An 18,674-nucleotide genomic window follows, 5' to 3' on the forward strand; every position below is an offset into this window, starting at 1 on the left:
GCCAGTAGATAGTTATAGTTAGGACCACGTTTCCATAGGAAATCCGCAACATTCTATTTGGAATAACTTTGGCGCCGGTCTACGAATCCTCGCGAAATTTTCAAAATAGGTGGGGCGCTGTGCTCCGCTCCTACCCTGGAAGTATCGGGGGGATTCCTCAAGCGGGGGCTGAGATAAAAGGGGGGTCCCAAAACGCGTTTTTCCCATGCATTTTTCCATAGGACCTTTAGACACAGCTACAGCCCGAACGGCTGAACAAAGTTCCTTGAAATTTGGCAGAGAGGTAGTCTACAGGTCAAGGAAGTGCCTTTTGTAGGTTTGGTGTAAATCTGTTCAGTAGATTCTGAGAAAATAGCCTTTAAATCAATATATATATCTGAGCCAGCTTACGGTGCGCTTACGGTGCACTTACCGTACGCGTACGGTGACGTGCGCGAGCGCGATTCTGATTGGCCGTTAGATCTTAGTAAACATTCGAATCGGTCGAAACCAGGAAGCGGCGGCCGCCATTTTCTCTTTCGCACTCTGACAGGGGGTTGAAAAACAAACGGCAAAAACATGTAAAGGGGCTGTTTCGACAGCTCCCAAGCACCTAGCCATGTTGATGGAGTCCCCAACGATCCCCCAAGTGAAAAAAGGCAATTTTAATTTTTTCGAAAATTTCGCCGATTACGCTTACCGTACGCGTACGGTAATAAATTATAAAAAAAATAAAACAATATCCACACTTACTTCACCCCATGTGCAAATGGTGCCCGTAGGGCACCATTTGTGCATGACATATTACAGTGAAGCAAAACATATATTTTACCTCTCACAACGATGCTCATCATATGTCCTCCATGTGCGCACGGTGCGCGAAGCGCATCGTGCGTTCATGGCCCATCTAGCGTAACGTGGGCACGCGGTGCGCGAAGCGCACCGCGTGCTCACTGTGCGCGCACGGTGCGCGAAGCGCACCGTGCGCGCAGGGAACGAACTGCGTTAAGTGGGCGCGCACGCCACGAATGGCGTAAAGTAACTTAGCATTTAAAAAACCTTGCAAATTCACTGAAAAAACCATAGGTTTCACACATGTTATAGTTAGCTGGACATTTTACTGATAAAAAACCAATGAAATTCCCCCGTTATAGTTACTGTAGGCAACTATAACTCACGCGACCGTAATCCTCTGCTGATGACATATGTGTCTTTATGAAAAAAAAATATTTGTAATATATGTATAGCTAAAATTTAATGGAAGAAGAAATGGGCAAATAAGTGTCTAAATACAGTATTAGCATCAGCAGAGGATTGCGGTCGCGTGAGTTATAGTTGCCTACAGTAACTATAACGGGGGAATTTCATTGGTTTTTTATCAGTAAAATGTCCAGCTAACTATAACATGTGTGAAACCTATGGTTTTTTCAGTGAATATATATATATATATATATATATTCACTGAAACAACCATAGGTTTCACACACGTTATAGTTAGGAATTAGCATTTAAAAAACCTTGCAAATTCACTGAAAAAACCATAGGTTTCACACATGTTATAGTTAGCTGTACATTTCAATCGTAAAAAACCAATGAAATTCCACGTTATAGTTAGATCAGGTAACTATAACTTGCGCGACCGCAATCCACTGCTGATGACGTCACATATTACATCACTCATGACATGGTCAGTGACATCACTCATCACATCAATGATGACATCTCAAATGACACATTGTGGATTGCGGTCGCGCAAGTTATAGTTACCTGATCTAACTATAACGTGGAATTTCATTGGTTTTTTACGAGTGAAATGTACAGCTAACTATAACATGTGTGAAACCTATGGTTTTTTCAGTGAATTTGCAAGGTTTTTTAAATGCTAATTCCTAACTATAACGTGTGTGAAACCTATGGTTTTTTCAGTGAATTTGTACGTTTTTTTAATTGCTAAGTTATGTATTTATTTTTAATTTTTGCGCCAGTAGATAATATATATATATATATATATATATATATATATATATATATATATATATATATATATATCTCAGATGATATTTCTGATAATGATAGTCTGCCATACAACCAAGCTCAGGCTACATAATATTTGTTTTTGTGGTGTGGTGCCAAGTTGCATAAGACATTGCAAAAATTAGATTAAAAACCTAAATTACCCATCACGTAAAAAGGACCATTTTTATAGAGTATTAAATAATGGCATACTGATTCTTGGATTTAATGTTTTCAGGCAGAGACTTTCAGTATTTAGGCCCCTGTTGATCTTCTTTCTCTGACATCTTGTAGTTGTAATTTTCCCAGTAGAACGAAGGAATGTGGCACATTCCAGAGGCTGGACTTTGGTTGTCATGCTTCCTGGCACTTTCCCATGCAAACTTTACGTGCATAGGACTATAAATCTGATATGATCTTCTCGTTTGATCCAATCAATTGATCTGCACCACTGAGAAATGTGGTTACATATGCTGAGGAAACAGATAGTCTAATTCTGCATTTTGGGTCAGCTGTAAATTGTTAGTGACGATCGGGTTACAATCACCCAGCCTTTACACGATGATAGCTGCAACCACAAATGGACGGTAATGGAACAGGATGATGTGAATTATTTTTCCTTATGAAGACAGCTGGAAGAGGAGGGTACCGAATAACATCTTCAACCTGCTGCCTCACTATTCAATTTGACCTCTAGGTTTCTCTCTTTGATTCAAGTATCTAGTCAAGTAGATCTGGAGCAGGCCCCTGACCATGTGGTTGGAGAATCTGAGGTTCACACCAAAACAATAGTCTCCATGTTGTCCTGTTCTGCTGGAGCCAGCTGGAATGTATTCATCAACTAATCTGAGTAGGACAATCGTCCAGCATAAGATTGAAGTGACAAGCCTCCAGCATTTAAAGAAACCTAATACACGATGGATGTAAATATTAAATAGTACAGGTTTTCTACGAGACAGACAATGATTAGTTCTTGCAAAGATTCTTTTTTTGTTCTCTTTGGGATTGATGAGCACAAACCACAAGGCGCTCACTTTACCGTAGCTTCCCTAGCAGGAACAGAGAAAAAATGGCACTGGGCTATTTGGTTTCCAGCAAACTTGGAACACAATACACCTCAATCTCTGAAAAAGCATGTTTGGAAGAAAACAGAATCTGCAATTGCTCTTCATGCTTTACCTAGGGGTTATTGATCTACTCTCCTCCCGCCCCCCTCTCCAAAGCAGCATGTTGGTGTTAAAGGAACGAGCGTTTGCAAGGTCGTCATTGTTCTTCACGCCTTACTGAGGCCCCCGTGCTGTTTCTCATACACCAGAAAGACTCTTTATTTTGAGCATGTTTATTTGTAAGGGAACATACACTGTTCTGCTTTCATTGTTCTTGTCTTACTAGGCGGTTATTGATTCCCCTCCTCCATCAGATGCGATATACCCTGTGTCTCTTTTTGAGTTTGTTTGATAAAAATACAGACAAAATGCCAGGTTTTCATTTTTTTATGTCCTATTATAAGGTTATCAATTAATACTTCCCCACTCCAACCGCTCCCCTTGTACCCAGTGCATCCTTTATCTTTAGACATTTTCTTTGAAAAGAAAACAGAAACTCCAAGGTTTTCTAGAACGTTATCAATATTCTCTCAAATGTACCCTTACCAGCACACACAACTTGTCAACGTAACATCAATTTACAAGGATAACCAGGACATAAAGTTTCACCAATATTCCTTTAGCAATGCCAGTGTAAAATATTGAGGTGTCAAGAGGCCATCCATCCAAAGCAACTTTGTAAACAGTAAGTGCTAAACAATTTACAAATATTCAATCAATCAATCAGGATTTAAAAAGCATGGCAAAGTGTAGCTGTCACCCAGGCCAGACATGGATTTGAGTCAGGCTGCAAAGCACAAAGAGTCATAAGCACAGAGACATGCCCAATTCCGAAAAGTGGCATTTCTAAAATAGTGATGTAAAATAATCCACCTTCACCAGTAAGCAGGATTTATCATCACTATTCTAACCATACACACATGACAACGCTACTCCATTCAGATCAGGAATTACCACTTAAAAATATTTAAGGGAATTCCCAATGCCAGCCTAAAAGAGGAGTAGGCCTCACAGCAGTGAGAAATGAAATAGGCTGTTTGTCACCGCCATGACATGCCACACAGTAAAGGCACATGTCCTACCTTTCACTTACATAGCACCCTGCCCATAGGGCTACCTAGGGCCCACCTTAGGGGTGAACTATGTGTAATAAAAGGGGAGTTTAAGGCTTGGCAAGTAGTTTTAAATGGCAAGTTAAAGTGGCAGTAAACTATGCACACAGGCCTTGAAGTGGCAGTCCTGAGACAGGTTTGACTAGCTACTTCTGTGGTGGCACAAGCCATGCTGCAGGCCCACTAGTAGCATTTCATTTACAGGCCCTGGGCATTTGGTACACCACTTTGCAAGGGACTTAAAAGCAAATCAAATATGCCAAACAGGTGTAAATCAATCATACCATGCTTTAGGAGAGAGCATATACACTGGAGCACTGATTAGTAGTGATAAAGTGCACAGAGTCCTAAAACCAACAATAGGAAGGCCAGAAAAATAGGCAGGGGAAAGCAAAAGGTTTAGGGATAACCCTGCAAAAGGGGCCAGGTCCAACATTCCCCTCCCAGGTTTCTGTGTAGCCTTCATTTCATTGGTGGATCTTTTATTCCCAGCACCTGGTTGATGACTCATACCTGGTTCACTCTCTGCACATGTGCTCCTCTCCTGAGATTCCAACTATTCAATGCCTGTGAGCTGAGATTGCAGGGGCTTGCAACAACCTTTTTTGTTGAGGTCTCCTTTCTTCTGGTTTTGTCTTGCTGCTCTGATTCCAGGATTGTTCTCTGATTATTTCTGCCTTTGCTTCAGGGACGTAACAAAGGCCCCCAAAGCCCCTGTGGGGCGGTGGGGACCCCAACTCCAAGGGGCCCCCTTAGCACAGCACTCTGGCCAGAGAGGTCCTGATTGAGCCCATAGGGTGCCCCTCAACGTACCTTGCAGGGAGGCCCCTCAAGTTTTGTTACGCCAGTGCTTAACTTTCTTTTATGTCTTGCTCCCTAGTCCCTGCTTTGGTACTAGGTCTTCTCTATTTCTGTTCCTTATTGTTGCTGCATTTCTGAACCTTTTCACCTGTGCTTTGAGATCTGTCTGCATACTCCCTGTCCTGCTCTTCAGGGGCGTAACAAACACCCTGGCAGCCCCCGTGGTGCGGGGGCCCCCTAGTCTTTAGTATGTCAAGGGGGCCCCCTCTGCTCATCTGTAGAGAGCTTTATATCTCTTGCTCTAAAGCATCTGCAGTGTACAGGCTGCTCTGAGTTCCTCATGCTGACCCAGGACTGAAGAGAAACAAAGTAACAAGTTACATTGTTTCTCTTCAGTCAGAGCCAGGCCCAGAAAAAGGATGGGGGTGGGGCCCCAGAGAGAGCATTCACCACAGGGCACTGCTCCTCTGAGACGAGGCAGCACAGAGCTGACAGGGGCAGGATAAGGTTTGCAGCTCCAGGAACAGGATCTGCTGGGACGCATTGGAAGGTAAACAAGCATTTACAATATATGGTTTTGCAATATATACATTTGCATATATGCAAGTCATATATGGTTTGGATTGGAATTGTTAGTTGTGGAATTGTGTTGTGTGGATTGCATCTGTGAAGTGAAATAATGTAGCATGTTGTGCACTGTAATTATGTGGCTAGTAATTGTGTGGTATTGAGTGTACTGGAGTTATGTGGAGTGGGATTGTGTGTCATGGAGTGGGATTGTGTGTCTTGGAGAGAGATTATCTGGAATGGTATTATCTGTTGTGGAGTGGTATGTAGTGGAGTTTACTTATGTGGTGTGCTGTTAAATATTGTAGCATGATGTTGAATTTTGTGGTGTAGATTGGATGTATGTGGTGTGTTGTGTAATTGTGTTGTTGGTTTGAATTATGTAGTTTGTTTTTGAATTATGTGGCGTGGAATGGAAATGTGTAGAGTTGAATTTGTGTGACGTGGAAGTGTGCGCTGTTGAGTGAAAATTATGTTGAGTGGTATTATGAGGCATGGTTTGATGTATAATTGTGTGGGGTGGGATTATGCAGCATGTTGCAGAGTGGTATTTTGTGGAGGGTAATTATGTGTTTTGGAGTGGAGTGTAAATATGTTGTGTGAAGTATAATTATATAGGTTGAAGTGGAATCATGTATAGTTGAATTGTGCTGTGTGGAGTGTAATTATGTGGTTTGGAGTGGTATTAAGTTGTGTGGAATGTTATTATGTGATGTGGAATTATGTGGTACGGAGTGAACTGGAAATATGTGTTTTTTAATTTTTAGGATAGTAATGATGTGGTATGGAATGTTGCAGGGTTAAATTATTTATAGGTGAATTATGTGGCATGGAATTATGAGATGTTCAAATGTGCTGTGTGTGGTAGCATGGCTGCCAAGGTTTCAGATTGCGATGTGTGACATTTTCATAATTTCAGTGTAATTATGAGTGACATTTCAACGACAATGAGTGACACTTTCTTGTGAGCAAAATCAAGCAATGAAGAGGAGGGAAACATATAAATATCAGAAATTACACCCATTTGAGCAACTAGAAACTCTAAGAAAGTCACTGAACTAAAGTACGCTAACAGCAGGCTACTGAAAACGGAGCAGAGTCAGAATGTGTGAATGTCACCCATTATTTCAGTTAAATTATGAAAACGTCACACTTACCAATCTGAAACCTTGGCATCTATGAGTGAATCAGTGTGAAAATGTGCTCTAATTGAGGTGTATTCCTCTGCACCTCATGACCAGCCTGTCCTGTGTCTTTGCAAACTTGCAAGCGCCAAGCAGTTTTCCATCGGCTACATGTTAATGTAACTCTACAAAATAAATACACAGGGTGTTCTCTGCAGAAATCAGAGGTTTGCCTGCGCCAGGTTACACTTACTCCAGCACTTTAAAAGTGGCAGTTCATTCAAGGTCCAATCAGGCCTCCCATAATGTCTGGTTACTCTGCATAGAAATGCTGCAAAGCTTTTTTTAAATGCTAATCTGTGGTCAGATTAAACATTCCAAAAAGAGCTACTTTCATCTATGAGTAATCAGTACATTTCTGGGATGCTAAAAACACAGTAAGACCCAGTGGCCTACCCTCTAGTGCCTCCTCAGTGATCTTCTGTCTGAGGTAGGGTGCAACTGGGATCTAACATGTTTTAGGACTATGTTGTCTAGACTGCCCTGGTCTGCAGTGTTTTGTCCATTTAGCCATGAGTGTGAGGAGGGGAGATCCGAGCCTGAAGCAGTGTGTGCAGTGGCACCTCTGATGCTCCCAGACTAGAGTTAGGCCACAGCTCCCTGCGCCACGGTCGGCACCTAGACCCTCGGCGCAATCAGCTCGTCTGCGGACCAAGGTCTGTAGGTGCATTAATACAACACCTGCTGGACGGAGGGGGACCTCAGGCCTCTTCTGTGTGTGTGTACACTGGGCCTCACGGGCCTGCGACCAGCAGGCAGAGGCCTGAACTTGAGAGGATGGATGAGGCAGTATAGTAGACTGTTAGAGCATGCCTCTCGATGGACTCTAGTCAAAAGAGGAGCATTGAGGTCCGCGGGAGGGCCAACAGGCGTTGGATGGCTACGAGGTGACTGACCACAGTAACAGGTGGAACTACGAGAGATGACTGGAGGCGCTAACCCTCTGAGGAGCAATAATTCATGGCAGTAAGGGGAGGGGAGGTTATGTCGATGCACTCTGAGAGTGTATTGTGCGGTATCAATACAATGTCATCTGGGTACAGTAACGCTTTCGGAAACCATTGTCACGCATTTAGCAATTACTCAATGTAACTACCCTAATCAGTGCAGCTATATATCTATCTTGCATCTGAAGATATCAACGCTCTGACAGGTAAGAGTTACCATTACACCTAGGTCACAGGAGTTACGGGACATTCACAATTAACGTTTTTGTTTTTCATTCCGGTATGTTTTTAGCTGAAAGTAGCTATTACCGCCATGTGAAAGTTTTGAAGAAAACAAGTAGAAATCAGCCTGGAAACAAACTCCTGCATGTTATTCCTTTAATACTTACTCATCGTTATTTCCGTTCCTCCAACAACAAAATAGCAATGAAATTGGGCACTTCAGTGCTGTGGTGTCATCGTGTTGGAATCTTAGATCCCGGCTCCTTCATGAAGAGCGGCTATTTTTGCACATCACACCCCGCAGGGGGGCGGAGGTTATCCCGGGTCACATCACCCACTCCAGAGCACTGGTGTCCTTCTCAAGCCCCTAGCTCCTGTCAGGAACCAGTCCTTGCATATGTCGCACTCGAAAAGGCTGACATCGTTGGGCTGCCGGTGCATGGTGCGCGCCTGCAACAAATCCTCGTGAGACCTAACTTTATGGACATATTGCGGAAATACGGCAAAATGTTGTGGGCATAGTAAAAGGGACATTCATTACAGGACTACCACACAGGCAGCTGTACTGCATAACAAAATTTACCACATCGCGTTTAGGAGACAGGGGAAGCACCAGAAAACAGACGGCGGCCACATGGATATATTACTACACGTGCATTGATTAGCAGCACTGGTACCCAAGGAGGCGCGATGCCTGTTATGCATGATTTTGCATTTCAGTGAGGTGATGCGGATCACCACACTAAAATGCGTTAGTCTAACACCTGATGCGTGGAATTAGGTGGCGTGGATTTGGACAAGCTGTGCACGCTAAGGCTTTTATGTCATGGGGTATACAGTGGACGTTTGTCTATTTTTCTTTGTAAAAATAATATGGGCTGTTTCTTTACCTTCCGGTACATTTCTGAACAATTTGTTAAGTTAAATTGTATTGTTGCATTGTGTGCGCATGCAGGGATGAACAAGTGTCTGGCAGACATGCAAAAAGTCATCCTACGTCTCAGTATTTATTAACTTCCACACTTCTAAGCAGTAATTCCAATCCTAGAATGAGTTACCTGTTTGCTTTACAACAACAGTTAGTAAGTGCTTTGCCAGCCTGTATAAGTAGCAAAGGTTTTAAAGGAACTTGTTTTCGTGCAAGGTATTGTTTTTCCCAGTTCACGGAAGGGATAAAAACACATCTCCAGATAATAATAGGGTTGACAGGAATGTGCGATAGCAGAATATTTATACATGTGGATCTGGTGAGGACTGCGGGCAGCAAGTGCTTGACACGCTATTTGCATAAGAAAATACTATATTTTTTTTTCATTATCCTCCATTAGTTATTAGTAAGGAAGGGGGAAGAGAAGCGCTCACCCACAGCATTCGGTTAGTCTTACGGAGTCAAAGAATGCTGTGGTCTGTGGTAGATGCCGCCCAGAAGTCATAGGTATATGTATCAGGAGCTGCCGTTGAAAGGAAGTGGAAATGCTCTTTAGATGTTGCCGGTATTGATGGCTACTGTGCGGTTGCAGACTTCGCTGGGAAAATGCTACATTGTCACTGTAGGTTTAATTACATGAATCACGCATTCTCTCTGGTGTTTGTCCTTGGGGTACTTGCTGACTGGTGCTTCACATGGGATCAGGTTTGCCTTTGACAGTAAGTATGGTTTAGTGGGGTACATAGTGTAAATTAATGTTGGCGTGAGGAAAAAAAAATCTGACCCTTTGTACATTTAATATTATTGTGTGCATCATGCAGATGATGAAAAGTAGCAGGAGCGGCTTTGATGCCGTAGAGGCTAGCAGCAAGAACTGTTTTGGGGTGGTCAGTTGAAGAGATTGTTTAACATGTTTTAAACTACTACAGTGGCATTGGGGAGGGCAGCAGCTGAAAGACTCTGTCTTTACTGGTAGGCAGTGGTTAGATGGGGACCGGTCATCAGTCTTTCTGTCGGTGGAGGACAGGGTAGCAGTGGGCGGCGATCACAGGTTCACAGTGTCATCCGAGGGGTAGTTTTAAAGGCGGGCTGAAAAGCATATCTGCGGGTTTCGTAGGGATGAGAGTAGAGTTAATGGATGCGTTAGTAGCAGGCACGACGGCAGTGGTTTGTGTTTGGAGGTAGTCAACTGAGCGGGCTTCGCTTGAAGGTGGGTCATCAAGTAGGAGGATGTGTTTGGTGGGCCGGCTGGAGGCAGTGTTATGTAACTTTGCTGGAGGGCGCAGCAGCAGTATGTACTGATATATGTAAATCGCCCAATGAAAGAGCGGATGTAGCCAATGGAGGAACCAGAATCCTTTTTTTAATGGCTGGGGTGCGCCCCTGCAGTATGGCGGGTCACTGGCCTGAGAGCTCTTGACTGACGCGGAGAATGGGTGGCCCCCTCATAGTACTTTGCAGGGGGGCCCCCTCAAGTTTCGTTGCGTCACTGCTGCTCTTGTTGCTGTACAGATTGTTGACCCTCAACCTGTGCACCTTTTTTCAGTCCTCTCCCCATTTGTAGCTTACCTTTCTCAGATTTCTGAGTTCTTATTTTCACCGGCTTTGAGTTCACTCCTGTCTGTCTCCTTAGAATCCAGTCCTACTTTCCCCTGAAACCGGTTCCTGTTTTCAGTGTTTTTTGCTCTGGCCGCTTTTGTCCCCTCTTGTGGTTGTGTTGATATATTGATTAGTAATACTGAGGATGCAAGTGAGATTCTGGGGCTTAATGCTTCTTGCACAGAGACTCATGCACCACTCTTCCCCCATAGGAGCTGCTGGATGTGTAACTGCTCCTTACCTTTTATAGATCTTTCCTTCTCACAGAAATCAGTTTTTAAGCAGCACATTCATGATAGTTTGTCTATCATGCTTCTGTTTGTACCTCCTTCTTTCCTTCTTATTGTTTATTGTTCAGTATACATGTTGTCTGCATAGTAATAGCTTTTCAGTCGTTATGTCAAGAATGCAAAATTTTGAGTCTGTGGAAAGTATGACATTAGTCATTTGTCATATAGTCCTTCTCTAAATATCACACTGAGTGTTGACATATTTTGGTAGAATGGATAGTTGTTTAACCGCGGCGTAAAATCCGCTGCGGTGCGGGCGTTTCCATGCGTGGGCAGGGCCGCGTTGGCCAACAGACGTGCGCAGCACTACGGAGGTAGTTCTCGCGACGGCTGTTGGCCGACGCACGCAGCGAACGGGTTAAGAACTGTGATTACTTCCACATAGCAATGGATTCTCCACAAGGGTGGGGAAGTGTCAACCTCTGCCTGCTGAGAGACACCTGGGAAGAAATAAAATAGCAATGAAATAAATAATTTAATTGCCATTTTATTTTTCCAATGTGTGCGCCACACGCAGTGCCCTGAGCCAAGAAAGGGCTGTATCCTCAGCTGGCAAATGGCAGCATAGAGGATTAAAGTACTGGTCAGACGATGGCCAGCCTGACATGTGCACTTTGCAGCTCTCCACCCAGCTGCTGTCTTAGACAGCTGTGGGGAGAGCAAGCATAGGCCTCCAGGGCCTGAAGGAGCATCTGACCAATCCACTCCATCCAATCCTGACGGTTCTCTCATGCAGCATGAGAGCAGCACCAGGATTGGTTAGGGGAGTTCCACAGCAGATTGCAGTTTTACTGATGAGGACTGGACGACCTGTAGCAGTCGGTAAATATCATTTATTCAACTTTTATTTATTTAAAATCTTAGTGTTATTTTGGGTGGAGGGATGGGTTGCTTTATATAGGCTTTTGAAGGGAAGGAGTGTATTGTTTTGTGCTTTTGGGAGGGGGTGTAGAATTATGGGCTTTTGGAGGGAGGGGGCTGCCAGCCGCCACTGCTTCCACATTCTATTATTCTTCATAGCCCCGCTTGTAAGATGGCGTCGACTGTTGACACACTCTGGTGGAACAACAAAGCTTTTGTAGATCGGTAACTGTGATTACTTCTGGTTTGAACTGGATATAAAAAAGTCATTTTAGATAACACTCTTGTTGAATGCGAGCTCTTATGATTTTTAGCACTAGATGATGAGGTGGTTTGATAAATGTTGCCTTATAAATGTTGCTTTAAAGACAGTATGTTTACTTTCCAGGCCGCTTAGACTGGGCACCCAGGATCACCATTTCATTTTGTATTTTGGGTGCACGATTTGTATAACAGCTTCTGGAAATCTAGGACAACATGTCACCTATAATACCAAGAATGATCACGGGGGGGGGACTGTGCGAACCCCCATCTATCCCATCACCCGATGATCATTGTGTGGAGTAAATCTCACTGCATGTACTGTAAATCTGCACGCTATGACGAAAGTAATGTACTGATGCCTCTAAAGAATTGCTATTATGGTACTATACGACACACTTCTCTGTACCGCATGACTCTTGTTTTGAAGTTCAATAAACAGAATTTTTTTTAAAAAAGAATGTTCATGGAGATTTTAAAGTAAATGTATGGGATATAAGGGCATTTCACAATAATTGCTTGGATAACACAGGAGAGAGTGATATGATAGAATTGTTCCCCAACTATGTAAGACAGAGACAGCCACTGTATACAAACCTCTGATTTATAATCACCTAAACAAGATACATCCAAAATAGCACTTATTCTCAAAGCAAATTATTGTGTTCCACTACACCATAAGAACTGATAGATGCCATTTGATAGGTATGGCATGTATATTGTGTTTTACCTTTAAATTCGTATTGATCTGGAACAGTGCAGAAATTAATGTTAGTAAAGATTACCAAGTGAAGATGTTTTTTTTCATCTCTGTGATACAAATGTGAAATACAATGATTGTTAAGATGGACATTTCCCCAGTTATGTGTCCTAAATGCATCTAATGAATAGAAAATCTTTTAGAACTATGTATATACGATCAATCAAAAATGCTGCATGTTTTGAACGCGAATGACTGGGATGGCCAAGTTCAACATTTGCAAAATGGGCAATACAGCAGTTCACAGCTGGAAACAAAGTACAGAGACAAAGTTTAGGGTTCAATGGTGGATTGGGTATTAAAACCTAACCTAAAACGTGTCATGAGTCTGATGCCAATTAATGGCATTTAATCACGCCTTATAGCATGGGCAGGTATTTATGAATCAACTTGTAATAATTGTGCCAATGGTTTTTAATTCAGCAATATGCTTGTGATATATCATATACAGATGCCCTCATGTATGTTGACTAATTCAATGGAAAAGGATGTGAAACACTCAGTTTTTAAAAGCGGCTGTATTTATTGATAATATTATTATTATTTTTTACAACTCTGTTTATAGACAGTTCAGCAAAAGATAGGTTGATATTATTGGGGCAATTTTCACCAGGTGGTATAGGAGATGGTAGTCCCGGGATAGAAATGGGAATTGGTGAAAGAACAATGAAAGTGGAATGTGATCATTGTTTCGCTTGTATATTTTATATTGATAGGCACCAAATTTTACCCTGAAGTGCTTTGCCCCACAAGATTACCATGAATTTAGTTTAAGTATTGATTCAACTCTGCGTGCAAATGTATGAGACATGGGATTGATATAAGGACAGTAAGACCCCCACCCCTGTCATGCACAGTTTTCTCATCAATACTTTCCAATACTTTCATTGCAAATGTTGCAGTGATATTATAAATAATGTAATTGAAGATGTCATGAGTTATATAATATTTGGTGTAATTAGCTGAACATGGTGAGGGCACGAGTTATAGTTACTTGAGATAACTATATCTGGTGAATTTCTGTGGTTTTTAGAGTTTAAAAAATTACGTTGCTACTGAACGTTTCACCTCACTATAAAGTTTCTTTAACCTTTATTTTTTTCAGTGAATTTCTAGGTTTTCTTTAACGTAAAGTAATATGTTGTTACCATATGTAAAGCCAACCCTCTCTGGTCAGGCCCTGCTTTCACCCCCCCCCCACATGCAGCCAACCTCACACTGCTCATGGCCTTTGGCCGTGCGCAGCGGGGTTGGCCACAGTCTAGGCCCTGTGCCCAACCTCCCCATATGCGGCCAGGCCCTTTAGTCAACCCCCTGCAGGCAGCCAGCCTGCTCTGCAACAGCCTTTAGCAACACAGTGTAAGGTTGGCCTTCGAGCCCTGCTGACCCCATCCCCAGGGGCCAAAACATATATATTAAGGGGAAGTAGGCATGCAGCCCCGTCCCCAAGCCTTAATAGGCCCTGGCAACCCCACCGCCCGGGCAGAATTTAAAGGAGGAGGGGCCATGCTGCCCCACTCCCTGAGCCTTACCAGGTCCCTAGGACCCCATCCCCGAGGCCTAATTGAGGAAAAAGGGAAGGGGCTATGCACCCTCCCTCTTCAAGCTTTATCAGGCTCAAAGGACCCCCATCCCGGGGCCAAAGGAAATAAAAAAGGGGAGAGGGCCACCCGGCCCCCCTCACCAAGCCTTATTAGGTCCCTGGAACCCCATTCCCTGGGGCTGCATGACATTATAAAGGGGAGAGGGGCCATGTGGGTCCCTCCCTGAGGCTTATTAGGCCCTGGGGACCTCATCACCAGGGCCACAGGACATTATAAAGGGTAAAAGTGCTGCATGGCCCTAATCTCCAGCCTTATTAAACATTGGGGGCCCCTGGGGCCGTATTTCATCAAAGGGGAGGGGCTCCCCTCCCCAAAGCCTAGTATGGCCCTATGGACCCAATCCTCCAGAGCGTGCCTTAAATATAAGTGGTTGCCCAGGTGCCCACCCTGGGCACCCATCAAGTAACATGTTGGGGGATGTGTGGAAGCCCCAGGACCCCTGCAGCCCCAGACGGCTCCCCTCATGGTGATCCCACCCAGAGAGAGCAGCTAGCTTTCATCGCTCCCTCCAGTCAGGAGCAATATGTGCTCTGCTTCCCTGTCCACATTCCTGCAGGAAGGGAAACAGAACAACAGAACACAAGTCTGCTCCCAGCCGGCGGGAGCATATTTAAATCTCCCGTTGCTGGGAGCAGGCTTGTATATTTGCTCCAGTTTCAGGGGAGATTCAACAATGCTCCTGCCAGACGAGAGCAAACATATGTTTTTCTTTTACCTTACAAATGCCTGGGTAGGAGGGGACACACTGGTCCCTCCCTTTTTATTTATATTTTGACCTTGTGGGAGGGGGTCCACGGGGCCTCATAGAGGCTTACGGAGGGAGGCCACATGCCCCTCTCCGCTTAACCACTATCTGCGCTGCCACCCGGGCCCTGGCCACGCCACAGGGTATTTTTTGGAAAGGTGTGGGAGCCTTCGCTTTCAAAATAATTTTGCAGTGGATTCGCAGATCCTCCATGAATTTGTGGCAAAATAAAAAACAAAAAATTTAAAAAATGTTTTTGTCCTCAGGCAAGGTCTTTTTGGGAGGCCTAGGGAGTCAGGGTATCCCTACCCTGCCACGCATGCTTTTTCTTTTTAGTTTTTTCGGACTCGGCCTAAGTACCGAGTCCCAAGACGGCTGCCACCAGTTTCTGGTTGATGTGGTGGCAGACAATCAGATCTCAGCAGGAGATCAGTGGGATTCACAGAGGCTCCACATCCTTAGATATACAAAGTTTTTGAGCATCAATTGCTTGAAAACTATGGATTTACACCAAAAAGCACCCTGAACCAAGATCTAGCTATCTGCCAAAATTGGTGTCAATCCGATCAGCGGTTTGGGCTGTAGCTGTTTCTAAAGTTCCTATGAAAAAATGAATGGGTAAAACACGTCTTGGGATCACCCCTTTATGGATCACCCTGAAACTTCCCATGCGAAAACTAGTAAAAGAATAGCAGCTTTTGGAAAGTGTTGTGGAGATTTGCCAAATGGCGCCAAAGTTATTAGCAACACAAAAAAGGCATTTCCTATGGAAATATATTTAAACAAAAAAAAAATATATAGATATATATAAATATATTTACATATATACGTGTGTGTATATGTATGTATATATATATACAAAATTCACTTAAAAAACCATAGGTTTCACACATGTTATAGTTAGGTGGATATTTCACTCGTAAAAAACCAATGAAATTCCCCCGTTATAGTTAGTTCAGATAACTATAACTCGCGCACCCGCAATCCACTGCTCATGACGTCACATATTACATCACTCATGACATGGTCAGTGGCATCACTCATGACATCACTGATGACATCATCCTTTTGATAGAGTGGCGGTCGCGCGAGTTATAGTTATCTGAACTAACTATAACGGGGGAATTTCATTGGTTTTTTACGAGTGAAATATCCACCTAACTATAACATGTGTGAAACCTATGGTTTTTTAAGTGAATTTGCAAGGTTTTTTAAATGCTAATTCCTAACTATAACGTGTGTGAAACCTATGGTTTTTTCAGTGAATTTGTACGGTTTTTTAAATGCTAATTTATTTATGTAATATTATTTTTTTTATATATTTATTTTACAATAAACTACGTATTGAATTTTTTTTTTTTATTTTCACCGTGCGCGATTAAAAAAAAATATATATATATATATATTTTTTTGTTGGTTTTTTACCGTGCGCGCACGGTGCGCGCACCCCCGCGATTTAAAAAAAATAAATAAATAAATTCTGCCTTCGGGGTCCTTCAGGGACCCCCTGACAAAGGCTAGGGGGTCAGGAACTCTCTACCCTGCCCCCTTTTCACGTTCACCACCTTCCTTTTTCACTCTAGCACTGAAAACAAACAAAATGGCGGCCGACACTTCCTGATTTCGACCGATTCGAACGTTGAGTAACATGTAACCACCAATCAGAATTACGCTCGCGCACGTTAGGGTGCTCGCAGGGTGCGCGCACGGTGCGCGCACCCTGCGCGCGTATAGATATTGATATGCTTTTAAATGCTATTTTCTCAGGACATACTGAACAGATTTACACCAGACCTGCAAAAGGCACTTCCTTGACCTTATGGCTACCTCTCTGCCAAATTTTAAGTAATTCTATTCAGCCGTTCGGGCTGTAGCTGGGTCTAAAGGTCCTATGGAAAAATGCATGGGGAAAACACGTTTTGGGACCCCCTTTTTTCTCGGCCCCCGCTTGACGAATCACCCCGAGACTTTCAGGGTAGGAGCTGAACGGAGCGCCCCATTAGTTTTGAAAATTTCGCGAGGATTCGTCAACCGGCGCCAAAGTTATTCAAAATAGAATTTTCAGATTTTCTATGGAAACACGGTCCTAACTATAACTATTTACTGGCGACCGCCAGTAGATAATATAGATAGATAGATAGATAGATAGATAGATAGATAGATAGATAGATAGATAGATAGATAGATAGATAGATAGATAGATAGATAGATAGATAGATAGATAGATAGATAGATAGATAGATAGATAGATAGATAGATAGATAGATAGATATTTTTACATATGTACATGTGTATTTCTACAGCCCTGATCCCTGATGGAATTTCTACATGGAATGAAATGTGTTGACTGGACTTGCCTGTTTTCATGGATCTTTTGATATGAAACAATAACATAATTTTAGTTTAATTAACATTAATTTAATTAATTCCTGGTGAAGATTTTCTTGAACTATACTCCCTTAGTTGAAACTGTTAATAACGACCAAAATATACCAGGCCATTTGTCTATGAGTGCTTCATCCCACTGGTGTAACGAAACTTGAGGGGGCCTCCCTGCAAGGTACGTGGAGGAGCCCCCTCGGAGCTCAATCAGGAGCTGTCCGGCCAGAGTGCGGTGCTGGAGCTTCGGCCCCCCCCCGCACTGCAGGGGCTGCGGGGGGCTGCGTCACGCCCCTGCTTCGTCCAATAGATGAAAAGCTCTAAATCTGATAAATTCTTGATCTCTGTATATGTTTTCCAAGAAATAAAGAACCTGCTACATGTGAATTGCTCATCATGCCTTACCAAAAGATTGTTGATAGACTCACCCCTCATCTTTTCAAAACCAGGCACACACATTATCTTCGTACAATTTTGCTTGTGAAGTAGACAAAAACTTCTCGGTTTATGTTCTTCATATCTTACTAGAAGCTCGTTGATGACCCACACCCACCTGTTGCATAAACAAGAAAACACGCTGGAACGTGGGCTTTCAGAAATCAGGGCCCTTGATTGTTACTATGAAGCTGATCTACTACACGAGAGCCAGAAAAGTGATTATCAGGAGCTACGCTTTGCCATGAATGTATTCATAGCCTTATATCAAATTACCAATCGGTTTCCAACACAAGATCCCATTCCTCAGAGGCAAAGTGATCAGTAAGGCAGATCTAATGCAGACATTAATTAGGACCATGTGAATGAATGTGTTTTGCCAAAAGGCTAACAAAAGTATTAACTGGGCAACCTTCAATGTCTCAATGGCTTGCAAGCCTGCCACCTCTAGGTACACAAGTTTGATCTTTACTCCAGTGACTATTCTGTGTACATATGGACATATATTTTTGCTAGGGTATTAACTTGCCTGTGGTATGGTACCGGAAAATCATTTCTTAAATATTGTCTACCAAAAGTATAGTGTCCTAACTATTGTGCACAAAAACATCAACCAATTGAAGTTAATAATTGAAAAGCCACACCGAAAAGAGTGATATTTTTGTAAATTATTTTGAAAATATTTAGACCATCCTATTTGCATCCGATGATAAAATCTGACATGTAACCTACACTCATCAAAAAATCCTAATTGGTTTGGGCTTCAATGGAGAGACTAAGACATACTAGGATTAATTAGACTGCTATATATCATTTACCTGAATGGGAGTCAATCCATACCTCTGCCTACCAAATTTCATACGTCTCCTTTCATCAAAGGA

General features: G+C 42.9%; 1 protein-coding gene across 2 annotated transcripts in view; it reads right to left on the reverse strand.

Moving 5' to 3' along the window:
* CPNE4 (copine 4) overlaps positions 1–18,674 on the reverse strand; it is a 1,366,646-nt gene that overhangs the window by 743,972 nt on the left and 604,000 nt on the right. The gene's annotated exons all lie outside the window — the stretch shown is intronic.

This window comes from Triturus cristatus, chromosome 10, assembly GCF_964204655.1.
Source record: "Triturus cristatus chromosome 10, aTriCri1.1, whole genome shotgun sequence".
Taxonomy (NCBI): domain Eukaryota; kingdom Metazoa; phylum Chordata; class Amphibia; order Caudata; family Salamandridae; genus Triturus; species Triturus cristatus.